A 14,387-nucleotide genomic window follows, 5' to 3' on the forward strand; every position below is an offset into this window, starting at 1 on the left:
CCGGGGCTAGGTGCTCTGGGCCCGGGGCTAGGTGCTCTGGGCCCGGGGCTAGGTGCTCTGGGCCCGGGGCTAGGTGCTCTGGGCCCGGGGCTAGGTGCTCTGGGCCCGGGGCTAGGTGCTCTGGGCCCGGGGCTAGGTGCTCTGGGCCCGGGGCTAGGTGCTCTGGGCCCGGGGCTAGGTGCTCTGGGCCCGGGGCTAGGTGCTCTGGGCCCGGGGCTAGGTGCTCTGGGCCCGGGGCTAGGTGCTCTGGGCCCGGGGCTAGGTGCTCTGGGCCCGGGGCTAGGTGCTCTGGGCCCGGGGCTAGGTGCTCTGGGCCCGGGGCTAGGTGCTCTGGGCCCGGGGCTAGGTGCTCTGGGCCCGGGGCTAGGTGCTCTGGGCCCGGGGCTAGGTGCTCTGGGCCCGGGGCTAGGTGCTCTGGGCCCGGGGCTAGGTGCTAAGGACTAAACTGATTAGCAGTGTAGTGTGGAGGAGTTCTTAAGTGTGTGTGAGAGAAACTAATTACCATGCAGTGTGATAATGACAGTCATATAGGTAGAAACAAAGCTTTGTAGAAAAGGTGAAAGAATGGCATTTGGGCTTGTCTTTAAAGAATAAACTGAATTCTTCTGGCTTAGGAAGGTAAGGCATTTTAAACAAAGGTTGTGCCATGGTATATGGTGAATCATGAAATTGATTGTGGTTGGTGAAGTGGAAGGATGTAATGTTTGCTGGGTTCTAAAGTGGAGATCTCCAGATTTGATTTTGTATACCACCAGTGAGAGACTTTTGAGCATATAGAGCAATATGTCTAATATGTAAGTTAAGTATGCATGTATGTATAGCCTTGTCCAATATACATATTATGAAGCAAAGTCATTTAAAATGAGATTAAATATATTAATTGTAATATTCTGGCACCTCAGTGGATTATCTTGTGTATTTTACTTTGGAAATTCCTCTTACATGGTAACAGGCAGATTAACCAGTAAGCAAGTGAGAAACGTACAAGTGGGCTTAATTGCATTAATTTACTAATCTTAGTGAAGAATTTTCACGAGTCTCCCAACAGGTGAACTTTTGTGCTACAAATCAGTGAGAAAGCACAAGTAAGCCCATGTATACCTTGGTTATTGAGTAATCCAGCCCTGTATGGTAAGTTAACATGTTTGCTTTTGATCCTGTAAGACGCTGGCGTCAAAGAGGCCTTTAAAACGGGAAAATATCATTAGACTTGTTTTTCTAGGGAGATTACCAGGGAGCAAAGATTTTTAGAAGCTGTTAAAACTCAGGAAAGAACCTGATTTAAAGTGGAGTGATCGTAAATGTAAATGATGTCCTGTATTTCCCTATTTAAAATCTTCAATGGCTTCTCATTGCACTGAATGTCAAATCCAAGGTCCTTACTGTTGTCTCTAGGGCCTGGATAGTATGATCCTTTCATACTTTAAAGTTTGTCAGCTCCCTTCACTCATTATAAGTTAGTCACACTGGACGGTTTTCAGTTCCACAGATGAGCCAGGCTCTTAGCATTTAGGCACGAGTTGTTCCCACTTGTCTAGAGGACTCCTTGGCCCCTACCTTCTAATTCCTAATCCTTCTACATCTCAAAAGCTAGCTTCCTCACAGGCAGTCCTCTTCAGCGTGTCAATTAGTTCCTGCTTTGTTTTTGGTAAGAACATTCTGCTTGCTCATTACACTTTTTTAAAATTTGTTATAATTTTATTTGCATTTTCCACTGGGGATAATAATTGTTGAACGGTCACTATGTGCTTGTGTGTGTGTGTGTGTGTGTGTGTGTTTTTTAGTGCCTTACATGTGTTCTCCTCTGTTCCTCACAACTGCCATGTGTGGTAGGTTATAACTCCATGTTACATGTGAAGACATGCGTCACAGTTTATGTAGCTTGCTCGAGGTCACTCATGTAAAATGTAAAGAACTTGGGTCAGGCAATCTAGCTCTAAGACCTCTACCTAAAGTAAAACCTGATGATACTGCTTTCACCGCTTGGGGGAGGGAAGAAGGGCACTTTTATACACAGCGGTATACCTGATACCTAACAGCCTGGCTTATAGTAGGCACTTAACAGATGTTGAAGAGATGAGAGAATTGTTGAATCAGGTGTATGGGGCAGTAAAGGAGTAGTTTAGAGATAAATGACACAGTCCTTTGCTTTAGAGACAGTGGGTAGTGATGCCACTAATTTAAGAATGAAACTATGAGAGATGAATGACAAGGTAGGAAAATATTAGTTTTGGTATGTTGAAGTACACATGAAACTATGGGGAGATCCAGGAGGAATACATATGTATGTATCAGAATTATGTAAAGGGCCTCATACGATGTCTGAATTAAATGCCCAATTTAGTAGTAGCTTTTATATATATCAAATATAAAAGAAAAGCCAGTTATCAACATCTTAGTTCCCTAACAGTTTTCATTCCTGGATCTGTTTATAATAAATCAATTGAAAAAAGCTTCTATTTAATTTTATCGTTTTAGCCCTACCACCTAGCACAGTGCCTGGCCCACAGTAAACGCTTATTTTGTTGAGTGTAGGAACATTGCCTTAAGAAACTGTGTGTGGGTTGAGAGATCAGAAAATATGTAATTGTCCAGGGGTTGCATAGTGGTTAAGTTCTACAGCTGCTAACTAAAAGGTCAGCAGTTCAAATCCACCAGGGCACTGCATGGAAACTCTATAGGGCAGTTCTAGTCTGTCCTGTAGGGTTGCTGTGAGTCAGAATCAACTCGATGGCAGAGAGGTTGTGTTTTGGTTTTTTTGGGGGGAGGGGCTTATTTTGGATTTTTGGGGGGGAGGGGGGTAAGGGGCTTATTTTGGAATCTTAAGTAAATAATTTTAAAGGTAGCATTATAACCATGGTTTCAGGCGGCATCTAGGTCAATTGGCGTAATAACATCTGTTAAGAAAACATCCTGCATCCCACTTTGGAGGGTGGCCTCTGGGGTCTAAACGCTAGCAAGCAGCCATCTAAGGTGCATCAGTTGGTCTCAACCCACCTGGAACAAAGGAGAATGAAGAACACCAAAGACACAAGGTAATTATGAGCCCAAGAGACAGAAAGGGGCACATAAATCAGAGACAACATCAGCCTGAGACCAGAAGAACTAGATGGTACCCAGCTACCACTGATGACTGCCCCGACAGGGAACAAAGCAGAGAATCCCTGATGGAGCAGGAGAGCAGTGGGATGCAGACCTCAAATTCTCATTAAAAGACCAGACTTAATGTCTGACTGAGACTAGAAGGACCCTGGAGGTCATGGTCCCCAGACCTTCTGTTGGCACAAGACTGGAACCATTCCCAAAGCAAGCTCTTCAGACAGGGATTGGACTGGACTGTGGGATAGAAAGTGATAGTGGTGAGGGGTGAGCTTCTTGGCTCAAGTGGACACATGAGACTATATGGGAAGCTCCTGTCTGGAGGAGTGATGAGAAGGCAGAAGGGGACAGAGGCTAGCTGAATGATCAGGGAATACAGTGTGGAGCAAAGGAGTGTGCTGTCTCATTGGGGGGAGAGCAACTAGGAGTACATAACAAGGTATATACCAATTATTGTATGAGAGACTAACTTGATTTGTGAACTTTCACTTAAGGCACAACAAAAAATCATATTGATTATAACGCAAAGTATAAAATAAATACCCATGAGTCTATACTGATATAAATAAGCGATTGTATAAATAAATGCATACATAGAGACCTGGGGTAGAAGTGACAAATCTCCTGTGCAAAAGAATTCCAAATTTATGTAGATACTCTGGAAAAGGTGGTGGACAAGTCCTTCCTTAGGTGTGGGCTGGGCCTAGGGACTTCCATCCAATGAGTAAAGCATGAAAAGGGAGATACAAAGAGTGACTTCACAGTGGAGAAACCTGACAGTTAATCACGGTTCACGCTGACCTTGACAAGTCACATTGGTGATAGCATGATGCTCTTGCTATGGTATAATGAACATGGCATTTTGCCTCTGTGGTCTTTCTCCTCAAAACTCATCTTAGTCTAATGATGAGCAGAATATGAGATAAATTGAGGGACATCCTACAAAATACCTAACTGATACTCTTCAATACTGTCAAGGTCATGGAAAACAAGGAAAAACAGGAACTGTCATAGCCAAGGAGACATGACAACTAAATGTAATGTTGTATTGTGGATGGGACCCTAGAACAGTAAAGGATGTTAGGTAAAAACCATGACCTATGAAGGAGATAAAAACTGAGCAAGGAAGATAATGTTCTCTTCCCTGAGGAGATTAGAAGCTGTCAAAATTCTTGACTTTAATTGATGACTCTTCTCTTGAAGAAATTTCTTTATAAAGAATAAAATATTTAAAGGCAAGACTAATTTAGATCAGTGTTGGTTGAATGCCTTAGACTTGTTTAAGACTAGTTATTTCCTCTTTGTGACCTTGTGAAATAAAAAGAATGTTATTTATTTGCAAGTAACTACACAGTCAGCCACCTGGTTATATTCAGCCTAGACCTCAGTAGCCACCAGCAGAGGGGGAATTAGTTTGCTGGGGACTCCAGAGATGACCAGTAGGAGTAAGAGCCAAGTCACAAGGTGAAAGAAAGACTATGTATGTGGTATTAAACATGAGAAGATAGTAACTAATATACAAACTCTAGACAAGAGGTGAAGAGTCCTGTTGGTGCAGTGGTTTAAACACTCAGCTGCTAACCAAAAAGGTCAGCAGTTCAAACCAACCAGTAGCTCCATGGAAGAAGAAAACTAGCAATGTGCTCCTGTCAAGATTACAGCCTAGGAAACCTGATAGGGCAATTCTACTCTGTCGTTAATAAGGTAGCTATGAGTCAGAATAGACTCCACAGTACATAATGACAACAGCAACAGACAAGGGGACCTCCAGCAGCCTTTTCAAGTGTAAAAGGATCACTCTCAAACTGCATTGCCTACTCCTGAGTGAAGTGCCATGGAATTTTCCTTCCCCCTATAAATGAAAAAGAGCATATCCTTGCCAGGGTCCCACATTAAAAAAATTAAAAAGTGATTAAATTTCAAATTAGTCATAAATTTGTCTATTATGCATTAATAAAACATTTTAGAAAGTTTTCCTTGGCACCTTTCGTGGCTTCATCAAAAGCTGGACCAACTTGAACATTTGTAACTTTGATTTATAAAATAAAATTTTGCATGTGTTACATTGGTTAGTCGGTTTCTCAGATGTAAAAAACTGAGGCCAAAGTTGTAACAACTGGTAGAGTCAGTGTAATCATTAAGGTTGTGTGTCACATTGGCTGGGCCATGACTCTCACTGGTTTGGCAGTTGTTTGGCAGTCGTATAATGATGTGATCACCCCCATGATGGGATCTGCTGTGAGTAGCCAATCAGTTGAAAGGGCATTTCCTTGGGGGTGTGGCCTGCATTGACTATAAGTGGACTTCCTGGCAAGGCTCGAGGGCTTTTGTTTGCACTGGATCCTGCAGCTGGCTCCTGTTCAACTGACCTCGGCTTCCTGGGCCTTGGACTAGCAGCTTCCCAGTTGTCTTGCCTGCCAACTTTGGGATTCCTTGGTCTTCTGTAGCCTGTGAGCCAGAGCCCTGCTGTCTGACTTGCCAATCTTGGGTTCACCAGCCCCTGCGGCTACATGAATAAGGAGAAGCCTCCAGCCTCACCCACGTTCCAGCCTCTACAACTGTGTAATATAAATCTCTATATATTTATACACTTCATACTAGTTTTGCTTCTCTAGAGAACCCAGGCTAGGACAGAGCACCAGCTTATGGGTTTATTTTTTAATATTGCATTTAGGTAAAAGTTTACAGAGCAAATTCATTTCTCATTCAACAAATTGTACCCATGGTGTTCTATTACATGGGTTGAATCCCCACAATGTGGCAGCACTCTCCCCATTTCTACCCGGGTTCCCCGTTTCCTTTCCTCTGGTTTTCCTATCCCTTGCATCCTTCTCATCTTTACTTTTGAGCAAATTTTGCCGTTTTGGTTTTGTATAATTGTGTGTTCTACAGAGCATGTTCTTTTCAGGTGTTATTTTATAGGCCTGTCTGTTGCTTGGCTAGAAGGTGGTTTCCAGGAATGGCAGTAGCTCCAAGTCATGGGATATCTTAGGGCTGTAGTCTAGGGGGGTTCTTTCAGTCTCTATCAGGTCAGTAAGTCTGGTCTTTTTTTATGAATTTGATTTTTTCCTACATTTTTTTCTGCTCCATCTGGGACCCTCTATTGTGATACCAGTCAGAGCAGTTGGTAGTGGTAGCTGGGCACCATGTAGTTCTTTTGGTCCTCAGGGTCATGTAGACTGTGGTATATGTGCTCCACTAGTCCTTTCGGGTAATTGCTCCCTGGGGTCTTCGGTTATCTTCACTCTCCTTTACTCTGGATGGAAAGAGACCACTAGTTGTATCTTAGATGGCTGCTCAAGAGTGCCAGTTTTTATTCCAAAAATTGTGCTTTTTCATTGCATTTTTGCAAAAATGGATTATTCAGGTGCCTGATATAAGATTCTTCTACAGTTAACAAGTTTGGTTTTGGTATAGGAAAAAACTAAACAACCCGCAAACACATGGCAAATAAATGTAATAAAGTTGACATTTCAATTCTGGGGTGTGCCTGGGAAATGGGCTGTTCACGACATAGTGTTTGGGCAACTGGCTAACTATTTAGAAAACAAAGTTGGCTTCCTGGTTTATTCCTTACATTAAATTCCATGTATTCCAGATATTTAACCATAACCAGTGGAGCCCATAAGCAGTAGAAGAAACCATGGATGAATGCTAAAATAATCTTGAAGTAAAATAAATTGAATTATGACATACTATTTGATGTCAAAAGACAAAAAGAAAACTTAAAATGACCAAGAGCTAATTTCTCTTATTGACATTCTTATAAATCCATGTTATTAACAAGCTGGTAGAATAGTGAACAAAAATGAAAATACAGTGCACTGAAAATAACAAAGGCCAATGAAACATTAAGCCTCACATTGTTAGGTGCCATTGAGTCAGTTCTGACTTAAAGCAACCTTATGTACTATAGAACAAAATACTGTCCTCTCATGCGCCATGCTTGCAATCCTTGGGATGCTTGAGCCCATTGTTGCAGCCACTGTGTCAGTCCATCTCGTTGAGGGTCTTCCTCTTATTCACTGACCCTCTACTTTACCAAGCCACTATGTCCTTCTCCAGGGACTGATCCCTCCTGATATCATGTCCAAAGTATGTAAGATGTGGTCTCACCATCTTTGCTTCTAAGAAGCATTCTGGTTGTACTTCTTCCAAGACAGATTTGTTCTTTGAGCGGTCCGTGGTATAGTCAGTATTCCTCACTGACACCACAATTCAAAGGTGTCGGTTCTTCAGTCTTCCTTTTCCTTGTCCAGATTTGTATGCATAGGAGGCAATTGAAAATACCATGGCTTGGGTCAGGCACACCTTATTCTTCAAGGTGACATTTTTGCTTTTCAACACTTTAAAGAGGTCTTCGCAGCAGATTTGCCCAACGTAGTGCATCTTTTGATTTCTTGACTGCTACTTCCACAGCTGTTGATTGTGGATCTAAGTAAAATGAAATCCTTGACAACTTCAGTCTTTTCTCCGTTTATCACAGTGTTGCTTATTGGTCTAGTTGGGAGGATTTTTGTTTTCTTATGCTGAGGTGTAATCCATAGTGAAGGCTGTAATCTTTAGTTTTCATCATAAGTGCTTCGAGCCCTCTTCACTTTGAGCAAGCAAGGTTGTGTCATCTGCATTTCACAGGTTGTTATGAGTCTTCTTCCAATCCTGATGCCCCATTCTTCATATAGTCCAGCTTCTTGGATTATTTGCTCAGCATACAGATTGAATAGTTATGGTGAAAGGATACAACTCTGACACACCTTTCCTGACTTTAAACCATGCAGTATCCCTTTGTTCTGTTCGAACAACTGCCTCTTGATCTAGGCACAGGTTCCTCATGAGCACAACTAAGTGTTCTGGAATTCCCATTCTTTACAATGTTATCCATAATTTATTATGATCCACACAGTTAAATGCCTTTGCATAGTCAATAAAGCACAGATAAACATCTTTCCAGTATTTGCTTTCTGCCAGGATCCATCTGACATCAGTGATATCCTGGTTCCACGTCCTCTTCTGAATCCGGCCTGAATTTCTGGCAGTTCTGTGGCAATAAAGTGCTGCAGCTGCTTTTGAATGATCTTCAACAGAATTTTACTTGCTTGTGATATTAATGATATTGTTCGATAATTTCCACATTGAGTTGGATTGCCTTTCTTGGGAATAGGCATAAATATGGGTCTCTTCAGTTGGTTGGCCAGGTAGCTGTCTTCTAAATTTCTTGACAGAGAGTGAGCGCTTCCAGTGCTGCATCCTTTCGTCGAAACATCTTAGTTGATATTCTGTCAATTCCTGGAGCCTTGTTTTTCACCAGTGCTTTTACTGCAGCTTGGACTTCTTCCTTCAGTACCATCAGTTCCTGATCATATGCCACCTCTTGAAATGGCTGAACATTGATCAGTTCTTTTTGGTATAATGATGGTGTAGTCCTTCCATCTTTTGGTGCTTTCTGTGTCACTTAATATTTTCCGCATAGAATCCTTCACTATTGCAACTTGAGGCTTGAATTTTTTCTTCAGTTCTTTCAGCTTGAGACATGCCGAGCGTGTTCTTCCCTTTTGGTTTTCTATCTCCAGCTCTTTGCACATGTCATTATAATACTTCTACTTTGTCTTCTTGAGCCACCCTTTGAGATTTTCTGTTCAGTTCTTCTACTGCATCATTTCTTCCTTTTGCTTTAGTTACTCGATATTCAAGAGCAAGTTTCAGAATCTCTTCTGACATCATTTTGGTCTTTCTTTCCTATCTTTTTAATGACCTTTTTTTATGCCTCATAATTAAATATAAATTTAAAAAACATATTTTACCTGCTTATTCTCTATAGTTTTATTTTTTGGCTAGTGTTGGTAACTTGTGTTAAAATTGGCACTTGCCTTCCTATGGCTTGTATAATTGGACTAACATTTGGATGGGATTTGGTATAGTCTATAGCAACTGGAGTGGTACCCTTTTATCAGAAATTCTACTCATGGGAAAGTGTCTAACAGATGCTGCATAAGTACAACATGATTATATATGGAGGCTAACTACATTTTTAGTACCAAGACACTGGAAACACCTAACCAATAAGAGGCAATACTACTGAACTGAAACAATAGAGTACCATTTAGCTATTTTCTAGAATGTAAGAACCCATCTGAGTGGCATTAAATGTAAAAAAAAAATTGTAAAACGGCATTATCCTTGTGTTTTTAATAAATGTGTATATATTGCCTATCCTCATAGAAATTTTGCAGAAAAATATGTCGGAGAAGTAATTTATGTACCCAGTTACATATATTTTCTGCTACAAGATGTTTTATTTTTTAAGTCAAAGTGCCTGTGAATATTTATGGGCATTATTCTCTTCATAGGATTTTATTTTACCCTCTAAGCTTGATACCACAAGTTGCTGGAAATTTAGAATATTTGATTTGTTGATCATTTATATTCAGCATATACAACAAGATCTCTTTGAAATAAACTTTATGCTAAAAGATATCCTGAAGCTGTTTAAGAAACATTTCCTTGTAATGCCACCTTAAAATGCAAATAACATTGTAGGAAATTCCAAAAACTGATTTCTTAAACATTCTATATACCAGTCTTCACTAATGTGTTTTTTTTTTAATACCAGTTATTCATGCGTTTATATTTAATTCTATGAAACTCAGTTTCCCACCTGTAAAAAAGGTAGTATCTACCTTTATAGGTAACGGCCATTACAAGGGTTAAATAATATGTTGTTAGGTGCTGTCAAGTCAATTTCAACTCATTGCAACCCTACGTGACAGAGTAGACATGCCCCATAGGGTTTCCTAGGCTGTAATCCTTACAGGAGCAGATCACCAGGTCTTTCTCCTGCAGAGCCACGGGTGTGTTTGAACTACACACCTTTTGGTTAGCAGCTGAGTGCTTAGTGGTTAACAGCTGAGTGCTCCAACTAAATGTCAAGGGCAGCAAAATGGAGGGCCCTATATGATGTTTCACTGCTCTTGTGAGGATTATATCTGAGAAGTGCTTGTCACAATGAAGTATCTACTATGTTTTAGAAATTAATATGACAAGTTTAACAGATTTATTGTTAAGGGCCTTGATTTTCATTCTGTGAAAGCGGGGAAGTAGGTACATTGAAGAAATTTTAAAAATAAAATAGTGGCAAAGGTGAAACCAGCAAAGCTTCTGATCTTATCCATTCGGAAATCTCTCATCTTTGCGGATTGACAGTTACTCAAGCTTCAGCTAAATATAATAATAGCAGTATGAACTTCATCATTGTGTATATTCAGAAACTAGGAGATTTTTGTATCCAGAACTGAATTTTTTTTTTCAAAGCAAATTCACATTTTTCAGGAAAAAAAAATTAAACTATTCATACTTTGTGCTAGTATAGTTACCCACAGAAATGGAAATCTCTGGAATAAAAAGTTGACTAAGGGGGACATATGAACAGCACCTATTTATTAGAGGATTTAAAAATGGAGAGTCTTCAAATCATGAGGTGCAGGAGCCAATGGATTTAGCACCTTCAAAGTGCTTTTTAAGCTGTATTCTCATTTAAGACTCATTACATGCCTATAACAACTTATTACGTGCCTGTGACAATTATCTTCAGTTTTTCAGGTGAGGAATTGAAGTTCCTAACTTATTTCCAAGGCATATCAGGAATAGGAAATATCTTGTTTAAGCCACTATCCTTTAATGAAGTCCAGACATAGGCCATTCTGGGCTGGTTCTGTTGTTTGTGGTTACAAGAGAACCCATTCTTTGAAATAGGCCACGGCTTTCATCATTCATATTTACCTCTCGTTCAGATTGGCTGATTGAGCTACCACCATCCTAACCAGAGGTCAGGCAAGATTGGCAGGGCAAGGCGCGTAAAGGCCATAAAAGGCACGAGCCAGCTAGTGACTCTTCCTCTTAAGTAGTTTTCCCAGAAGCTTCACCCGGTAATTACTGCTTAAACCTCTTGGGCCACCCGAGCTACAGGCAAAGTAGAAATTCTGATCTGTTAGATACATTACTCCCAAAATAAAAAAAAAAAAAATTTTTCAATTTTTTTGAAGAAAAATGAGATTGGTCATTAGGTAGGCAGCTAACAGTCTCTTCAACACAGAATTTTAATATTTTAAAAGCCCATATTCTTTGTCTTGCATCATACCATTGCTCTGAGAGTCTTATTGTATACTTTATGCAAATCGAATGACTTAATTTTGGTGGTTGTAGCGTGAACTAATTAATAAAATAATTACATTATTACCTATCCTAGCATTTCAGGAATTATTACCAGAGGAGGTCATAGAGACTTTCATGATTTGGAGTGAATATGAGACAGAACCTCACCCATATTAAAGAATCATGGCCCATATGTCCCTTCTTCTGGCTCTTAAGAGCTTTAAATAGTGTGGACTTTACATTTTAAATCCCAGTTTTAGATTTAAATTTCATAAAATGCTGATTTCTGTGGCTGTCAGCGCATCCTAGCACACTGTGGAAAGTGCTGAGGTTTAGACTTGCTCTCGACCCTGATCAGGTTTCAAAATACAGAGAGTAATTTCCCAGTCAACAGACCTAATGTTCCTGAGTTCTTGAATCATGGTTCTGTTGTCTTGATCTTTTAAAGAAGGTCTGAATTTAGGGCTAGGTGCCAGACAAAGAGACAGTTTCTGATTTCCTAAAGAGTTCCTGAGTTGTCAACAAATAACTGATGGAGTGTGGTAAATGCTGCAGTAAAGGTGTACATGTCTTGTAAGGTAGCACTGAATTTGCTTAGGGCAGTGACAATAAAGACTTTATGGAAATTGTATTTAGTAAAGGGAGCTCTTCTCCCTTTTTGGTCAGCAAATACCTGGAACATTCTGATGACATTGTTACGCATTATCTATAGTACCTAGGTAGCCTTTGGGCTTTATATAGTAGCACTGTGGGAACTAATATTGTTGACCTGTATTTCGTGTTTCTTTTATCGTTTAGGTGTATGCTTTTTGTGATTTTTTTTTTTTTTTAATAACTCCAGGTGCCTGCTGGATTTCAGGAGTTAAAGTTAGCGAAGAGAGGAGGTCATTGCCAAGGCTTTCCCAATCTTGGAATGAATACCAGAAAGAACCTCGGTCATGTTGAAGAGTCAAAAACAGGTGGGTTATTGAGAATGCAGTTTTATGAGATTATTTCTCAAGTACACAGGACATTAAATTGAGGTATTTTACCTACTTATATATTATCAGGTAGAAAAAGCATATTTGGTCAAGAATCTTAGATGTCTTCTCTATTTTCCTCTTTCCCTGCTGGCTTTGATGAAACAGGTTATAAATGTCTTTGTTGTTGTTAGGTGCTCTCAAGACACTTATGACTCATTGAGACCCTATGTACAACAGAACAAAATACTGCTCAGTTCTGTGCCATCCTCACAGTTGTTGCTATGTGTACCCATTGTTGCAACCACTGTGTCAGTCCATTTCGTTGAGGGTCTTCCTTTTTCTCGGTGACCTTCTACTTCACCAAGTATGATGTCCTTTTCCAGGGACTGGTACCTCATGATAACATATCGAAAGTACATGAGATGTAGTCTTGCTATCCAGGCTTCTAAGGACCATTCTGGCTGTACTTCTTCCAAGACAGGTTTATTCGTTCTTCTGGCAGTCCATGGTATATTCAGTATTCTTTGCCAACACCATAATCCGAAGGCATCAATTCTTATTCGGTCTTGTTATTCATTGTCCAGGTTTCACTTATATATGAAGTGATTGAAAACACCAAGGCTTGCCTCAGGCTCATCTTAGTCTTCATGGTGATGTCTTTGCTTTTTAACACTTTAAAGAGGTCTTTTGCAGCAGATTTGCCTAATGCGATACATCATTTAATTTCTTGGCTGCTGCTTCCCGTGGTATTGATTGTGGATCCAAGTAAAATGAAATCCTCAACAATTTCAATCTTTTCTCCACGTATCACAGGTGTTGCTTATTGGTCTAGTTGGGAGGATTTTTGTTTTCTTATGTTGAGGTGTAACCCATACTGAAGGCTGTGATCTTTCGTCTTGCATCGGTAAGTGCTTCGGGTCCTCTTCACTTTCACCAAGCAAGGTTGTGTCATCTGTGTATTGCAGGTTGGTAGTGAGTCTTCCTCCAATCCTGATGTCCTGTTCTTCTTCTTATAGTCCAGCTTCTTGGATTACTTGCTTAGCATACCGATTAAGTATGGTAAAGGATACAACCCTGACACACACGTTTCCTGATTTTAAACTAGGCAGCATCCCCTTATTCTGTTCAACTAACTGCCTTTTGGTTTACGTACAGGTTCTGCATTAGCATAATTAAGTGTTCTGGAATTCTCATACTTGGCAATGTTACGCATAATTTGTTAACGATACACACAGTCGAATGCCTTTGCATAGTCCATAAAACACAAACATCTTTCTGGTATTCTCTGCTTTCAGCCAGGATCCATCTGACATCAGCAATGATATCCCTGGTTCCACATCCTCTTCTGAATCCGGCTTCAATTTCTGGCAGTTCCCTGTTGATATACTGCTGCTGCTGTTTTTGAATAATCTTCAGCAAAATTTCATTTGCGTGTGATATCAATGATATTGTTTGATAATTTCCGCATTCTGTTGGATCATTTTTCTCAGGAATAGGCATAAATATGGATCTCTTCCAGTTGGCTGGCCAGGTAGCTATCTTCCAAATTTCTTGGCATGGATGAGTGATCACATCTATTGCTGCATCCGTTTGTTGAAACATCTCAATTGGTATTCTGTCAATTCCTGGAGCCTTATTTTTCACCAGTGCTTTCAGTGCAGCTTGGACTTCTTCCTTCAGTACCATCGGTTCCTGATCATATGCTACCTTCTGAAATGGTTGAACATCGACCAGTTCTTTTTGGTATAGTGACTCTGTGTATTCCTTCTATCTTCTTTTGATTGGCTTCTTGTGTCATTTAATATTTTCCCCATAGGCTCTTTCAGTATTGCAACTCGAGGCTTGAATTTTTTCTTCAGTTCTTTCAACCTGAGAAATGCCTGACTACATTATGCTTTGTTAAGTAACTCAGGTGGATTTGAGAATGATAACAATAATGCCAAAAGTACCCTCTGGGTTTAGTATAAGTCACATCAGACAGGAGAGTCCTGGGGTTTCTCTAAAAGCCATTATAACTACCCTATGGTATTGTAGCAGTTTTGTTTTGAAGTGGGAATCCTTCCCCTCTGTACCCATGCAGATATTTGAAATAACCTTGTGCTGTAGTTTTTTGGAGCCCTGGTGGCACAGTGGTTAAAAAGCTTGCTGCTAACCAAAAGGTCAGCAGTTCAAATGCAC

General features: G+C 40.3%; 1 long non-coding RNA gene across 8 annotated transcripts in view; it reads left to right on the top strand.

Moving 5' to 3' along the window:
* The first annotated feature begins 373 nt into the window (after positions 1-373).
* Positions 374-14,387, top strand: part of LOC126066141 (uncharacterized) — a 36,434-nt gene continuing 22,420 nt past the window's right edge. For 7 of the 8 annotated variants that reach the window (XR_007515007.1, XR_007515004.1, XR_007515010.1 and 4 more), the window contains exons 1-3: positions 374-1,648; positions 2,867-3,035; positions 12,089-12,206. This is a non-coding gene — a long non-coding RNA (uncharacterized LOC126066141). The remainder of the gene's footprint in view (positions 1,649-2,866; positions 3,036-12,088; positions 12,207-14,387) is intronic. The other variant, XR_007515009.1, reaches the window with a different exon arrangement.

This window comes from Elephas maximus, chromosome 22, assembly GCF_024166365.1.
Source record: "Elephas maximus indicus isolate mEleMax1 chromosome 22, mEleMax1 primary haplotype, whole genome shotgun sequence".
In the NCBI taxonomy this organism is placed as follows: Eukaryota; Metazoa; Chordata; class Mammalia; order Proboscidea; family Elephantidae; genus Elephas; species Elephas maximus.